Genomic DNA, 14,954 nt, shown 5'->3' with positions numbered 1-14,954 from the left:
AGCCTCACTAGAGCTGCAGGCTTGCTCTGCTCCTAACACTCTTCCACGCTAAAGCCATGGGCATGCCCCACCCTCAGTGTGCTTCTGCATCATGATAGCTACCACCCCCAGCACTCTTTTCCAGCCTTGCTAAGGTCACAGGTGTGCCCTGGCACTAGTGCTCATCCCATGCCTCCCTAAAGTGTGTCCTGTCCTCAGCACACCTGCAGCCTTGCTAAAGCCAGCAGGTCAGCACAGCCCACAGGGGATGACCCTAAATCGCCTGGCCCTGGTGGCCACAGATACTTGCTTTCTTGACCCATGGGACTGTAACAATCAGAAAGACAGTTCTGGGCAAGCTAGCAAGCCTAGGGCACTGCACAAATAGCAGATTGAAATACACCTTCAGTCTGCCTGTGAGAAAGGCCCATTTTCTTGTCCTGAGGTTTCAACCTGAGGGAGAGGCTTCAGGTTTGCCACATGCCTAGAGGCTATGGAGTTGCTCTCAGGGAACATAGACAGGAGACACCATCCTTGTGCACTCCCTTGGCCTTGCCACAGCTCATGGGTATCCCCCCAAAAAGATCTTATACACTCGTCTAAAGCCCCAGTACTGTCACACACGGACAACTCAATTACAAGAAGAAAACCAGAAAAATCACAAATATGTGAAGATTAAACAGTATGCTACTGACAAATCAATGGGCCAGTGAATAAATCAGAAGGGAAATCAGAAAATACCTGGAGACAAATGAAAATGGAAATACAACATTCCAAAATCTGTGAGATACAGTAAAACCAGTTCTAAGAGGGGTAGCAATTCAGGTCCACCTCAAGAAACAAGAAAACTCTCCAATAGATGATCTAAATTTACACCTAAAGGAACTAGAGAAACAAAAACAAACAAAGCCTAAAGTTAGTAGAAGGAAGGAAATAATAAAGATCAGAGTGGAAATAAATGAAATAGAGACAAAAAAATGGAAAGAAAGAAAGAGAGAGAGAGAGAAAGAAAGAAAGAAAGAAAGAAAGAAAGAAAGAAAGAAAGAAAGAAAGAAAGAAAGAAAGAAAGGAGAAAGAATAAAATGAAAAAAAGTTCAATAAACTAAGAACTGATTCTTTGAAAAAATAAACAAAATTGATAAGCCTTTAGAGAGGCTAGATAGACTCACCAAGAAAGAAAGAGAGAGGGCTCAAATAAACAAAAGCAGAAATGAAAGAGAAGTTACAACTGATACCACAGAAATACAGAAAATTATGAGACTACTATGAATCATTATATGCCAATAAATTGGACGACCTAGAAAAATGGATAAATTCTTAGGAATGTACAATCTCCAAGAGTGAATCAGTGTATCTGAATACACTGATTACTAGTAAGGAGATTGAATTAGTAATAATAAACCTCCCAACAAAAGCCCAGTATCAGACAGCTTCACTGGTGAACTCTACCAAAGAGTCAAAGAATATTAAAAGAACAGTTAATACCTATCCTTCTCAACCTATTTCAAAAAATTGAAGAGGAGGGAACACTTCCAAACTCATTTTATGAGGAAAGCATTACCCTGATACCAAAACCAGACATGGATAACACAAGAAAAAAGAAAATTACAGGACAATATCCTGATGAACATTGATGCAAAAATCCTCAAGAAAATATTAACTAGCCGAATTCAACAATACCTTAAAAGGATCATACACATTGATAAAGTGGGATTTATTCCAGGAATGCAAGGTCCACAAATCAATCAATGTGATATCCACATTAACAAAATGAAGAATAAAAATCTATGATGATCTTAATAAATGCAGAAAAAACATTTGACAAAATTCAACATCTAATTATGATTAAAAGTAACTCAGCAAAGTGGGCATAGAGGGAACACACCTCAATATAATAGAGGCCATATGTAACAAACCCACAGCTAACATCATACTCAGTGGACAAGCTGAAAGACTTTTTTCTAAGATCAGGAATAAGACAAGGATGCCCACTCTCACTACTTTTATCCAACATAGTATTGGAAGCCCTAGGCAGAGCAATTAGGCAAGAAAAAGAAACAGAAAACATCCAAATTGGAAAAGAAGAAGTAAAACTGTTATTTGCAGATGACATGATACTATATATAGAAAACCCTAAAGACTCCACCAAAAAAAAAAAAAGTTAGAACTAATAAATGAATTCAGTAAAGTTGCAGGATACAAAATCAATATACAGAAATCTTTTGTGTTTCTATACAGTAGTAACAAACTTTCAGAAGGAAAAATTAAGAAAGCAATTCCATTTACAGTTGCATCAAAAGGAACAAAATACCTAGAAATAAATTTAATTTTAACCAAAGAAGTGAAAGACCTGTACACTGAAATCTCTAATATCTCGATGAAAGAAATTCAAGAGGACACAAATAAATGAAAAGATATTTTCTGTTCATGGATTGGAAGAATTAATATTGGTAAAATGTCCATACTACCCAAAGATATTGACAGATTCGATGAAATCCCTATCAAAATTCCAATAGCATTTTTCACAGAACCAGAAAAATAATTCTAAAATTTGAATGGAACCACAAAAGATCACAAAAAGCCAAAACAACCTTGAAAAAGAAGAACAAAGCTAGAGGTATCACACACTTTGATTCCAAACTATACTACAAAGTTATAGTAATCAAAACATGATGGTATGAGCATAAAAACAGACACACAGATCAACGGAACAGAATAGAGAGCCCAGAAATAAACTCATACATATATGGTCAATTAATTTGCCACAAAGGAGCCAAGAATATGCAATGGGAAAAGGACAGTCTCTTCAATATATGGTGTTGGGAAACCTGGACAGTAACATGCAAACTAATGAAACTAGACTGCTATCTTACATAATACACAAAAATTAACTAAAAATGAATTAAAGACTTGAATGTGAGACCTGAAATCATAAAACCCCTAGAAAAAAACATTGGCAGTAATCTCCTTGATGTTGGTCTTTGGCTTTGAATTTTTAGACTGGAATCCAAAGAAAAGGGCAACAAAAGCAGAAATAACCAAGTGAGACTACCTCAAACTTAAAAGCTCCTGCATAGCAAAGGAAACCATCAACAAAATGAAAAGGCAACCCACTGAGTGGGAGAAAATACTTGTAAATCATATATCTGGTAAGGGATTAATATCAAAAATATATAAAGAATTCAAACAACTCAAAAGCAAGAAAAACAAAATAATCAGATTAAAAAATGGGCAGAGGATCTAGATAGATATTTTTCCAAAGAAAACATACAGATGGCCAACAGGTACATGAAAAGATGTTCAACATCACTAATTATCAGGGAAATGCAAATCAAAACCACAATATCACCTTATACCTGTCAGAATGAATATTATCAAAAAGACAAGTACTGGAGAAGATGTGGAAAAGGGCGATCATCACAAACTGTTGGTGGGAATGTAAATTCATGCAGCCACTACAGAAAACAGTATGGAGGTTCCTCAAAAAATTAAAAATAGAACCACCATATGATTCAACTATTCTACTTCTGGGTATTTATCTGAAGAAAATGAAAACTGTAATTCAAAACTATATAAGCACCCCTATGCTCATTGCAGAATTATTTACAGTAGCCAAGATATGGAAACAAACTAAGTGTCAATCAATGGTTGAATGGATAAAGATGTCATATATTTTGGTATACAATGAAATACTACTCAGCTGTATAAAAGAAGTCTTGCCATTTGCAACAACATGGATGGACCTTGAGGGCATTATGTTAAGTGCAATATATCAGACGGAGAAAGACAAATACCATATGATTTCACTTACATGTGGAATCTTAAAAACATAACAAATGAACAAACGAAACAAAAGAAAAATCACAGATACGTAAAACAGATTGATGGTTACCAGAGGAGAAGGGGGTTGGGGGGATGGGCAAAAATATGTGAATGAGGGTCAATAATATAGTGATGGATGGTCATAGACTTATTGTGGTGAGCACTTTGTAGTGTATACAAATATCGAATTATTATGTTGTACATCTGAAACTAATATAATGTGAGATGCCAATTTTACCTCAATTTAAACTAAAAGAATAAAGCAATCCAACACAAGCTACTGCAGCTAGAGGTAGAACTCTCCTCGTCCTCTCACCGTGCTCCCCAGCACTGATGATTATGAGATCCTTCTGGAGTCTCTGGAGACCGAAGGGCTTGGCACACGGACCACACCTCCTTCCTGAGCTCCACTGTGCTTCTTAGTCATCCAGTCAGCTAAGCTGTGCTGCTCCACTGAATGATGGAGATGGGAAAAAGAACTAGCATTTCTGCCCCTCTGGATGTCACAACCTAGCCTAGTGAGGGAGCCAAGATGTGAACAAATTATTCAACGTGTTACAGCATCGTGTGGGCTGAATTGTGTCCCCCGCCCCCCCCCTCCCCCGCAATTCACATGCTGAAGTCCTAACACCCAGTGTATCAGAATGTGACTGTATTTGGACAAAGTGTCTTTAAAGAAGTAATCAAGTTAAAAAGAGGTGTACTTAGTAGAAGAGATTAGGGCATAGACACAAACAGAGGAAAGACCATGTAAAAACACAGGAAGAAGAGGCCATTTACCAGCCAAGGAGAGGGACCTCAGAAGGAACCAACCCTAATGACACCTTGATCTTGGACTTCTAGCTTCTAGAACTATGAGAAAATAAATTTCTGTTGTTTAAGGCAAAAAAAGAAAAAAGAAAAGAAAATGCCTGCCCCTTTCTATCTAATGTATTATCTTAAGGAATTTGCTATTTTTCCCCCATAGGGAGGGGAATAAAAACCTCACTCTTCAAGATGTTACTTTGTTTACTCCAGTTAATTATTTAAGAGGATTCTTTAAGCCCTCACCACTCAACCTTTACAATTCCACACAGAAACAAAGATAATTTAGAGGGCTGAGAAGCTTTATGCAAATTGAGATTTTCAGAGCCGAAAAGGGCACCTCACAGCTTCAGCCAGGTGACTCTTGGACACCAGGGCATAGTGGTGTTTGGTAACTGGTTATGAGGGGGATTTTGGCCACAAATGCAGAGCCATTGTTGAACATGTAAACAAATGTTAATAATACAGCATTAATCTATTGCTTCTGCAGATTATTCTAATACAGACTTGCTGACTTGTCCATGTATAATACATAAACACATCCATAAAAATTTAATGCCTTCACCCACAACACTGCCTGTTGACATGTTTTCACTCTCCTTAACGCTGCTAGCTGAAGGACTGAACACAATGTCAAGGTGGCAGAATTAAGCGTGACACTGGCATGATGGTCAGAAAATTAACTTTTCAAAACTTTGAGATCAATTAGACATTTAGCAACATGTGCGGTGATGACAAATGTGGCTGAAGCTTATTTTGAAAACTGGATCCTGAATTACAAATAGGAGCAGCGGAAAAACCCATCTACACCCCAAGGGCAAATGACACTGAATTCAAAAAGCTATTAGGAAGAGTCCCCTAAATGTTCTGGCTACAAACATTTGCATCATTCGACAGAGCAATCTTAAAAAAATCCTTCAACTCACACGTTCCTTTCAAAAGGAACACTTGTAAAGAGAGAATAGAATAGATATATAGTGATGATTTTTTTTTTTTCAGGATCTGAGTCCTAAAGTTTGGGGCATATACCATTTCTTCCTCTCTCTTTGTCAGAGCAGCTGAGGCAAGATCTCTCCCTCATTGGGAACTCAGATTTCTGAGTATAAACTCTCAATTCTTCATAGGAAAGATAGGACACAACAGAAAAGGATTGCAAATCATTTTATCTTCACCCTTTGCTGATTGGAAACCAGGCTCACTCATAGTTTGGATTTATTTTTTACAAGGCATTTGCATATACATTCTGCTTTTGTCAACTTCTGTGTGCCTGTTGCCAAAACGGAAATTGGAACTAGCCATGAGTCCTCTTCTCCCCAAACAGGCTCTAAAATTTCTGTTCCCCTCTGGATAGTGGATGTACCGTCGTTTTTCAGTTCTCAGCTCGGCTCGAATAACAACTCTGTTACGGCCCTGTGGCCTTTTTCATAGCATTTATTTTCAGGTCTGCCATATGTTGGACCCCCATAACAGCCAGGCTGACTATCATTCTGTGGCTCCAAAGGCGTCGGCCGTGAGAGTGGATCTGGACGCCTGCAAAGTGTGGTGGAGTTGGCTGGATCTCATGTGACAGGCTCAGATTATGGTTCTTTGTCCAGAGTCGGCTTGATATAGAAACAGAAAGGCTTAACATAGGGCCTGCTTCCTAAGAACATAAAGGACCACTTATGGTGATTATTTAGATTAAAACAACTTCTTCTTGATCCTGAAGCTCTTTCAATTAGGTAACCAGTTTGCTTTACTGGGAATTTTCTTGGGATCGCTATTTGTAAAGGAAGTTATTGCCCAACTGAAGCAGGTTCCAGCTTATGGCTGAAAGCAACATGTGGAGAGCACTTTTGTAGTATATCTCCTTCTTTTTTTCTTTTTTAACATCTTTATTGGAGTATAATTGCTTAACAATATTGTGTTATCTTTGGCTGTATAACAAAGTGAATCAGTGTACATGTATCCCCATATCCCCTCCCTCTTGCATCTCCCTCCCACCCTCCGTATCCCACCCCTCTAGGTGGGCACAAAGCACCAAGCTGATCTCCCTGTGCAATGCAGCTGCTTCCTACTAGCTTCTGTTTTACATTTGGTAGCATATATATGTCCATGCCACTCTCTCACTTTGTCCCAGCTTACCCTTACCCCTCCCCGTGTCCTCAAGTTTATTCTCTACGTCTGTGTATTTATTCCTGTCCTGCCCCTAAGTTCTTCAGAACTTTTTTTTTTTAGATTCCATATATATGTGTTAGCATATGGTATTTGTTTTTCCCTTTCTGACTTACTTCAATCTGTATGACAGTCTTTATGTCCATCCACCTCAATACAAATAACTCAATTTCGTTTCTTTTTATGGCTGAGTAATATTCCATTGTATATATGTGCCACATCTTCTTTATCCATTCATATGTTGATGGACAATTAGGTTGCTTCCATGTCCTGGCTATTGTAAATAGAGCTGCACTGAACACTGTGGTACATGACTCTTTGCATTATGGTTTTCTCAGGGTGTATGCCCAGTAGTGCAAATGCTGGGTCATATGGTAGTTCTATTTTTAGTTTTTTAAGGAACCTCCATGCTGTTTTCTGTAGTGGCTGTATCAATTTACATTCCCACCAACAGTGCAAAGGGTTCACATTTCTCCACAACTTCTCCAGCATTTATTGTTTGTAGATTTTTTGATGATGGCCATCCTGACCAGTGTGAGGTGATACGTCATTGTAGTTTTGATTTGCAGTTCTCTAATGATTAGTGATGTTGAGCATCATTTCATGTGATTGTTGGCAATCTGTATATCATCTTTGGAGAAATGTCTATTTAGGTCTTCTGCCCACTTTTGGATTGGGTTGTTTGTTTTTTTTTTGATATTGAGCTGCATGAGCTGCTTGTATATTTTGAAGATTAATCCTTTTTCAGTTGCTTCATTTGCAAATATTATCTCCCATTCTGAGGGTTGTCTTTTCGTCTTGTTTATGGTTTCCTTTGCTGTGCAAAAGCTTTTAAGTTTCATTAGGTCCCCATCTGTTTATTTTTGTTTTTATTTCCATTTCTCTAGGAGGTGGGTCAAAAAAGATCTTGCTGTGATTTATGTCATAGAGTGTTCTGCCTATGTTTTCCATAAGAGTTTTATAGTGTCTGGCCTTACATTTAGGTCTTTAATCCATTTTGAGTTTATTTTTGTGTATGGTGTTAGGGGATGTTCTAATTTCATTCTTTTACATGTAACTGTCCAGTTTTCCTAGCACCACTTAATGAAACAGCTGTCTTTTCTCTATTGTATATTCTTGCCTCCTTTTTCAAAAATAATGTGCTCATATGTGTGTGGGTTGATCTCTGGGCTTTCTATTTTGTTCCATTGATCTATAATTCTGTTTTAGTGCCAGTACCATACTGTCTTGATTACTGTAGCTTTGTATTATAGTCTGAAGTCAGGGAGCCTGATTCCTCCAGCTTCATTTTTCTTTCTCAAGATGGCTTTTGCTATTTGGGGTCTCTTGTGTTTCCATACAAATTGTGAGATTTTTTTGTTCTAGTTCTTTGAAAAATTCCATCAGTAGCTTGATAGGGATTGCATCGAATCTGTAGATCTGTAGAATCTGCTTTGCATAGTATAGTCATTTTCACAATGTTGATTCTTCCAATCCAAGAGCGTGGTATATCTCTCCATCTGTTTGTATCATCTTTAATTTCTTTCATCAGTGTCTTATAGTTTTCTGCATACAGTTCTTTTTTCTCCTTAGATAGGTTTGTTCCTAGGTATTTTATTCTTTTTGTTGCAGTGGAAAATGGGAGTGTTTCCTTAATTTCTCTTTCAGATTTTTCATCATTAGTGTGTAGGAATGCAAGAGATTTCTGTGCATTAATTTTGTATCCTGCTACTTTACCAAATTCATTGTTTAGCTCTAGTAGTTTTCTCTAGCATCTTTAGGATTCTCTATGTATAGTATCACGTCATCTGCAAACAGTGACAGTTTTACCTCTTCTTTTCCAATTTGGATTCTTTTTATTTCTTTTACTTCTATGATTGCTGTGGCTAAAACTTCCAAAACTATGTTGAATAATAGTTGTAAGAGTGGGCAACCTTGTCTTGTTCCTGATCTTAGTGGAAAATTTTTCAGTTTTTCACCATTGAGAAGGATATTGGCTGTGGGTTTGTCATATATGGCCTTTATTGTTTTGAGGTAAGTTCCCTCTATGCCTACTTTCTGGACGGTTTTTATCACAAATCTGTGTTGAATTTCATCAAAAGCTTTTTCTGCATCTAATGAGATAATCGTATGTTTTTTCTCCTTCAATTTGTTAACCTGGTTTATTACACTAATTGATTTGCATATATTGAAGAATCCTTTCACTCCTGGGATAAACCCCACTTGATCATGGTTTATGATCCTTTTAATGTGCTGCTGGATTCTGTTTGCTAGTATTTTGTTGAGAATTTTTGCATCCATATTCATCAGTGATTTGGCCTATAGTTTTCTTTTTTTGTGGCATCTTTGTCTGGTTTTGGTATCAGGGTGATGGTGGCCTCGTAGAATGAGTTTGGGAGTGTTCCCCCCTCTGCTGTATTTTGGAACAGTTTGAGAAGGATAGGTGTTACCTCTTCTCTATATGTTTGATAGAATTCTCCTGTGAAGCTATCTGGTCCTGGGCTTTTGTTTGTTGGAAGATTTTTAATCACCGTTTCAATTCTGTGCTTGTGATTGGTGTGTTTAATTTTCTATTTCTTCCTCTTTCAGTCTCAGAAGGTTGTGCTTTTCTAAGAATTTGTCCAATATCTTCCAGGTTGTCCATTTTATTGGCATATAGTTGCTTGTAGTACTCTCTCATGATCCTCTGTATTCTGCAGTGTTAGTTGTTACTTCTCCTTTTTTATTTCTAATTCTGTTGATTTGAGTCTCTTCCTTTTTTTTCTTGATGAGTCTGGCTAATGGTTTATCAATTTTGTTTATCTTCTCAAAGAACCAGCTTTCACTTTTATTGATTTTGCTATTGTTTCCTTCATTTATTTTTCATTTATTTCTGATCTGATCTTTATGATTTCTTTCCTTCTACTAACTTTAGTTTTATTTGTGTTCTTTCTCTAATTGCTTTAGGTGTAAGGTTAGGTTTTTTATTGGAGATTTTTCTTGTTTCTTGAGGTAGGATTGTATTGCTGTAAGCTTGGCTCTTAGAACGGCTTTTGCTGCATTCCATAGGTTTTGGGTCATTGTGTTTTCATTGTCATTTGTTTCTATGTACTTTTTTATTTCCTCTTTGATTTCTTCAGTGATCTCTTAGCTATTTAGTAGTGTATTGTTAGCCTCCACGTATTTGCATTTTTTACAGATATTTTCCTGTAATTGATATCTAGTCTCATAGCGTTGTGGTTGGAAAAGATACTTGATACAATTTCAATTTTCTTAAATTTACCAAGGCTTGATTTGTGACCTAAGATATGATCCATGAGCACTTGAGAAGTGTATTCTGTTATTTTTGCATGGAATGTCCTATAAATATCAACTAAGTCCATCTTGTTTAATGTGTCATTTAAAGCTTGTGTTTCCTTATTGATTTTCATTTTGGATGATCTGTCCATTGGTGAAAGTAGAGAGTTAAAGTCCTCTGCTATTATTGTGTTACTGTCGATTTCCCCTTTTATGGTTGTTAGAATTTGCCTATGTATTGAGGTGCACCTATTTTGGGTGCATAAATATTTCCAGTTGTTATATCTTCTTCTTAGATTCATCTCTTGGTCATTATGTAGTGTCCTTCTTTGTCTCTTGTAATAGTCTTTATTTTAAAGTCTATTTTTTCTGATATGACCATTGTTACTTCAGATTTCTTTTGATTTCCATTTGCATGGAGTATCTTTTTCCATCCTCTCACTTTCAGTCTGTGTGTGTCACTAGGTCTGAAGTGGGTCTCTTGTAGACAACATATATACGGGTCTGGTTTTTTGTATCCATTCAGCCAGTCTATGTCTTTTGGTTGGAGCATTTAATCCACTTATATTTAAGATAGCTATCAGTATGTATGTTCCTATTACCATTTTCTTAATTGATTTGGGTTTGTTTTTGTGGGTCTTTTCCTTCTTTTGTGTTTCCTCCTTAGAGAAGTTCCTCTAGCATTTCTTGTAAATCTGGTTTGATGGTGCTGAATTCTCTTAGCTTATGCTTGTCTGTAAAGGTTTTAATTTCTCCGTCTAATCTCAATGAGATACTTGCTGACTAGAGTAATCTTGGTTATAGGCTTTTCTCTTTCATCACTTTAAATATGTTCTGCCACACTCTTTTGGCTTGAACAGTTTCTGCTGAAATTTCAGCTATTAACCTCATGGGGATTCCCTTGTATGTTATTTGTTTCTTTTCCCTTGCTGCTTTTAATATTTTTTCTTTGTATTTAATTTTTGATAGTTTGATTACTATGTGTCTCAGTGTGTTTATCCTCGGATTTATCCTGCATGGGACTCTCTGTGCTTCCTGGACTTAACTATTTTCTTTTCCGTATTAGGGAAGTTTTCAACTATAATCTCTTCAAATATTTTCTCAGTCCCTTTCTTTCTCTCTTCTTCTTCTGGGACCCCTATAATTTGAATGTTGGTGCATTTAATGTTGTCCCAGAGGTCTCTAAGACTGTCCTCAATTCTTTTATTTCTTTTTTCTTTATTTTGCTCTGTGGTAGTTATTTCCAATATTTTATCTTCCAGGTCACTTATCCGTTCTTCTGCCTCAGTTATTCTGCTATTGATTCCTTCTACAGGATTTTAAATTTCATTTATTGGGTTGTTCATCATTGTTTGTTTGCTCTTTAGTTCTTCTAAGTCCTTGTTAAATGTTTCTTATATTTTCTCCATTCTATTTCCAAGTTTTTGGATCATCTTTACTATCATTATTCTGAATTCTTTTACAGGTAGACTGCCTAATTCCTCTTCATTTCTTTGGTCTGGTGGGTTTTTACCTTCCTCCTTCATCTGCTGTGTATTTCTCTGTCTTCTCATTTTGCTTCACTTCCTGTGTTTGGGGTCTCCTTTTCACAGGCTGCAGGCTCATAGTTCCTGGTTTTTTTTGGTGTCTGCACCCAGTTGGTATGGTTGTTTCAGTGGGTTTTGTAAGATTCCTGGTGGAGGGGGCTGGTGCCTGTGTTCTGGTGGATTAGGCCAGATTTTGTCTTTTTGGTGGGCAAGACCGATTCCGGTGGTGTCTTTTGGGGTGTCTGTGAACTTATTATCATTTTAGGCAGCCTCTCTGCTAATGGGTGGGCTTATGTTCCTGTGTTGATAGTTGTTTGTCATTGGGTGTCCAGCACTGGAACTTGCTGGTCATTGAGTGGAGCTGGGTCTTAGTGTTGAGACGGAGATCTCTAGAGAGCTCTTGCCAATTGATATTACATGGGTCTGGGACATCTCTGGTTGACCAATGTTCTGAACTTGGCTCTCCCACCTCAGAGGCTCAGGCCTGACACCCAGTAGAAACACCAAGATCCTTCCAGCCACACAGCTCAGTAGAAAAGGGAGAAAAGAAGAAGAGAGAAAGAAAAATAAATAAATAAATAAAATAAAGTTATTAAGATAAAAAATTTTAAAATATTAAAATAAAAATAATAAAAAAGTAATATGAAAAGAAAGAAGAGAGCAACCAAACCAATAAACAAATCCACCAATGGTAACAAGTGTTAAAAACTATACTAAAAAAAAAAACAAAAAACAAATGGACAGTCAGAACCCTAGGACAAATGGTAAAAGCAAACCTATACTGACAAAATCACACAAAAAAGCATACACATACACACTCACAGAAAAAAAAAAAAAAAATATATATATATATGTATAAAAAAGGAAGAGAGCAACCAAATCTATAAACAAATCTACCATTGATATAAGTTCTAAGTAATAAACTAACATAAACATAAAACCAGAAACAAATTAGATGCAGAAAGCAAACCCCAAGTCTAGAGTGGCTCCCAAAGTCCACTGCCTCAATTTTGGGATGATTCGTTGTCTATTCAGTTATTCCACAGATGCAGGGTACATCAAGTTTATTGTGGAGATTTAATCCACTGCTCCTGAGGCTGCTGGGAGAGATTTCCCTTTCTCTTTTTGTTCGCACAGCTCCTGGGGTTAAGCTTTGTATTTGACCCTGCTTCTGCATGTAGGTCACCTGAGGACATCTGTTCTTCACTCAGACAGGACAGGGTTAAAGGAGCAGCTGATTCGGAGGCTCTGGCTCACTCAGACCGCAGGGAGGGTGGGTTATGGAATGCAGAGCGAGCCTGCAGTGGCAGAGGCTGGCATGACGTTGCACCACCCTGAGGGGCGCTGTGTGCTCTCCCGGGGAAGTTGTCCCTGGATCACGGGACCCTGGCAGTGGTGGGCTGCACAGGCTCCCGGGAGGGGAGGTGTGGATAGTGACCTGTACTCACACACAGGCTTCTTGGTGGCAGCAGCAGCAGCCTTAGCATCTCACGCCTGTCTCTGGGATCTGCGCTGATAGCCACGGCTCGCGCCCATCTCTGGAGCTCGTTTAGGCAGTGCTCGGAATCCCCTTTCCTTGCACACCTGAAACTATGGTCTCCTGCCTCTTTGACAGGTCCAGACTTTTCCCGGACTCCCTCCCGGTTAGCTGTGACGCACTAGCCCCCTTCAGGCTGTGTTCACGCTGCCAGCCCCAGTCCTCTCCCTGGGATCCGACCTCCGAAGCCTGAGCCTAAGCTCCCAGCCCCGCACGCCCCAGCAGGTGAGCAGACAATCCTCTGGGGCTGGCGAGTGCTGGTCGGCCCTGATCCTCTGTGCGGGAGTGTCTCTGCTTTGCCCTCTGCACTCCTGTTGTTGTGCTCTCCTCTGTGGCTCTAAAGCTTCCCCCCTGCCATTCCCCGTCTCCACCAGTGAAGGGGCTCCCTAGTGTGTGGAAACTTTTCCTCCTTCACAGCTCCCTCCCAGAGGGGCAGGTCCCATCCCTATTCTTTTTTCTCTGTTTTTTCTTTTTTCTTTTGCCCTTTTGGGAAGTCTGAGGTCTTCTGCCAGCGTTCAGTAGGTGTCCCGTAGGAGTTCCACATGTAGATGTATTTCTGATGTATTGGTGGGGAGGAAGGTGATCTCCATGTATTACTCCTCTGCCATCTTGAAGGTCTCCTCAAATCTTACTTTTAAAAGGGAGGAAAATTTCCTTGCTTTAAAACCATGAACCTTCTGAACTTATATAGGATTTGACACATTTACTCTTTGTCACCAGGGTGTATGAAGCAGCCATGACATCCTAGCTACAAATGCATATGCATTCCTTCTTTTATTTTACAGTTAACCTTTGCTTCAGTGCACTCACAACAAAATTGTATGTTCTGTAGTGGAGTTTTAACAGTTTTTAAATGGAGAAATTTCCTTTTCTCTTCTTTGTTCACACAGTTCCTGGGGTTCAGCTTTGGATTTGGCCCTGCCTCTGCATGTAGGTCACCCTCTGGCATCTTTTGGGAAGTCTGAGGTCTTCTGCCAGCATTCAGTAGGTGTTCTGTGAGCATTGTTCCACATGTAGATGTATTTTTGATGTATTTGTGGAGAGGAAGGTGCTTTCTATGTCTTATTGCTCCGCCATCTTGAAGGTCTCCTGTATATCTCCTTTTGAATTAATTATGATCACATCCCCCTAGAATCGGGGTCCAGTATCTCTTTATGGAGATTTCAGACACACCTGCTTAGAAGTAGGTATATATTTTACCTATATCTATGATTAACCAATTAATAGATATTGCCTCTTCTCTTTTTACCTAATAACTATTTGTTTAATCATTACACTTATCAAGAGCTTTTATCATATTGAAAGGATATGTGAAAAACCCTAAAACATTGACCTTGGGAAAAAGTACTTGTAGTTATAAGTTATCATTGTTTCTAAACTACTTGTTTCAATATTTGAATAGCTAAACAAGGAGAGCAGCCATGTTTAAACAAATAAGCTACTAGATTGAGACTATTGACAGAAATTGACAGGCAATATACCAACTCACTGATCTGTGATGGATAACTGGGTAGATTACCACAGCAGCTGGAGTGGTAATTATTTCATAACATATGTCAGATTCCATGGCTTCCCAGCTCAAAACTCTCCAACGGTTCTTTATCACACTTATGATCTACGGGATCCTACATGATTTTCTTTTGCCCATTTCCCTAAACTTACTAACACTCTAATCCCCATTCATTGTGATCTAACCAGTTTCACTGTGTTCTAACCAGTCCTTCAAACATGCTGTGATGAGCTCCACCATAGCCCACTGCCCTTGGTGTTCCTTTAGCTTGGAAAGTCCTATCTCTGTATCCCTGCCTGGCTCACTCTCTCCTTTGACTCAGGCTTCTGTTGAAATGTGACTTTCCCCAGGGACCCCTTCCTTGACA

Source organism: Phocoena sinus, chromosome 4, assembly GCF_008692025.1.
Source record: "Phocoena sinus isolate mPhoSin1 chromosome 4, mPhoSin1.pri, whole genome shotgun sequence".
NCBI lineage: Eukaryota > Metazoa > Chordata > Mammalia > Artiodactyla > Phocoenidae > Phocoena > Phocoena sinus.
The sequence above is the reverse complement of the archived record's forward strand: the minus strand, read 5'-3'. Positions refer to the sequence as shown.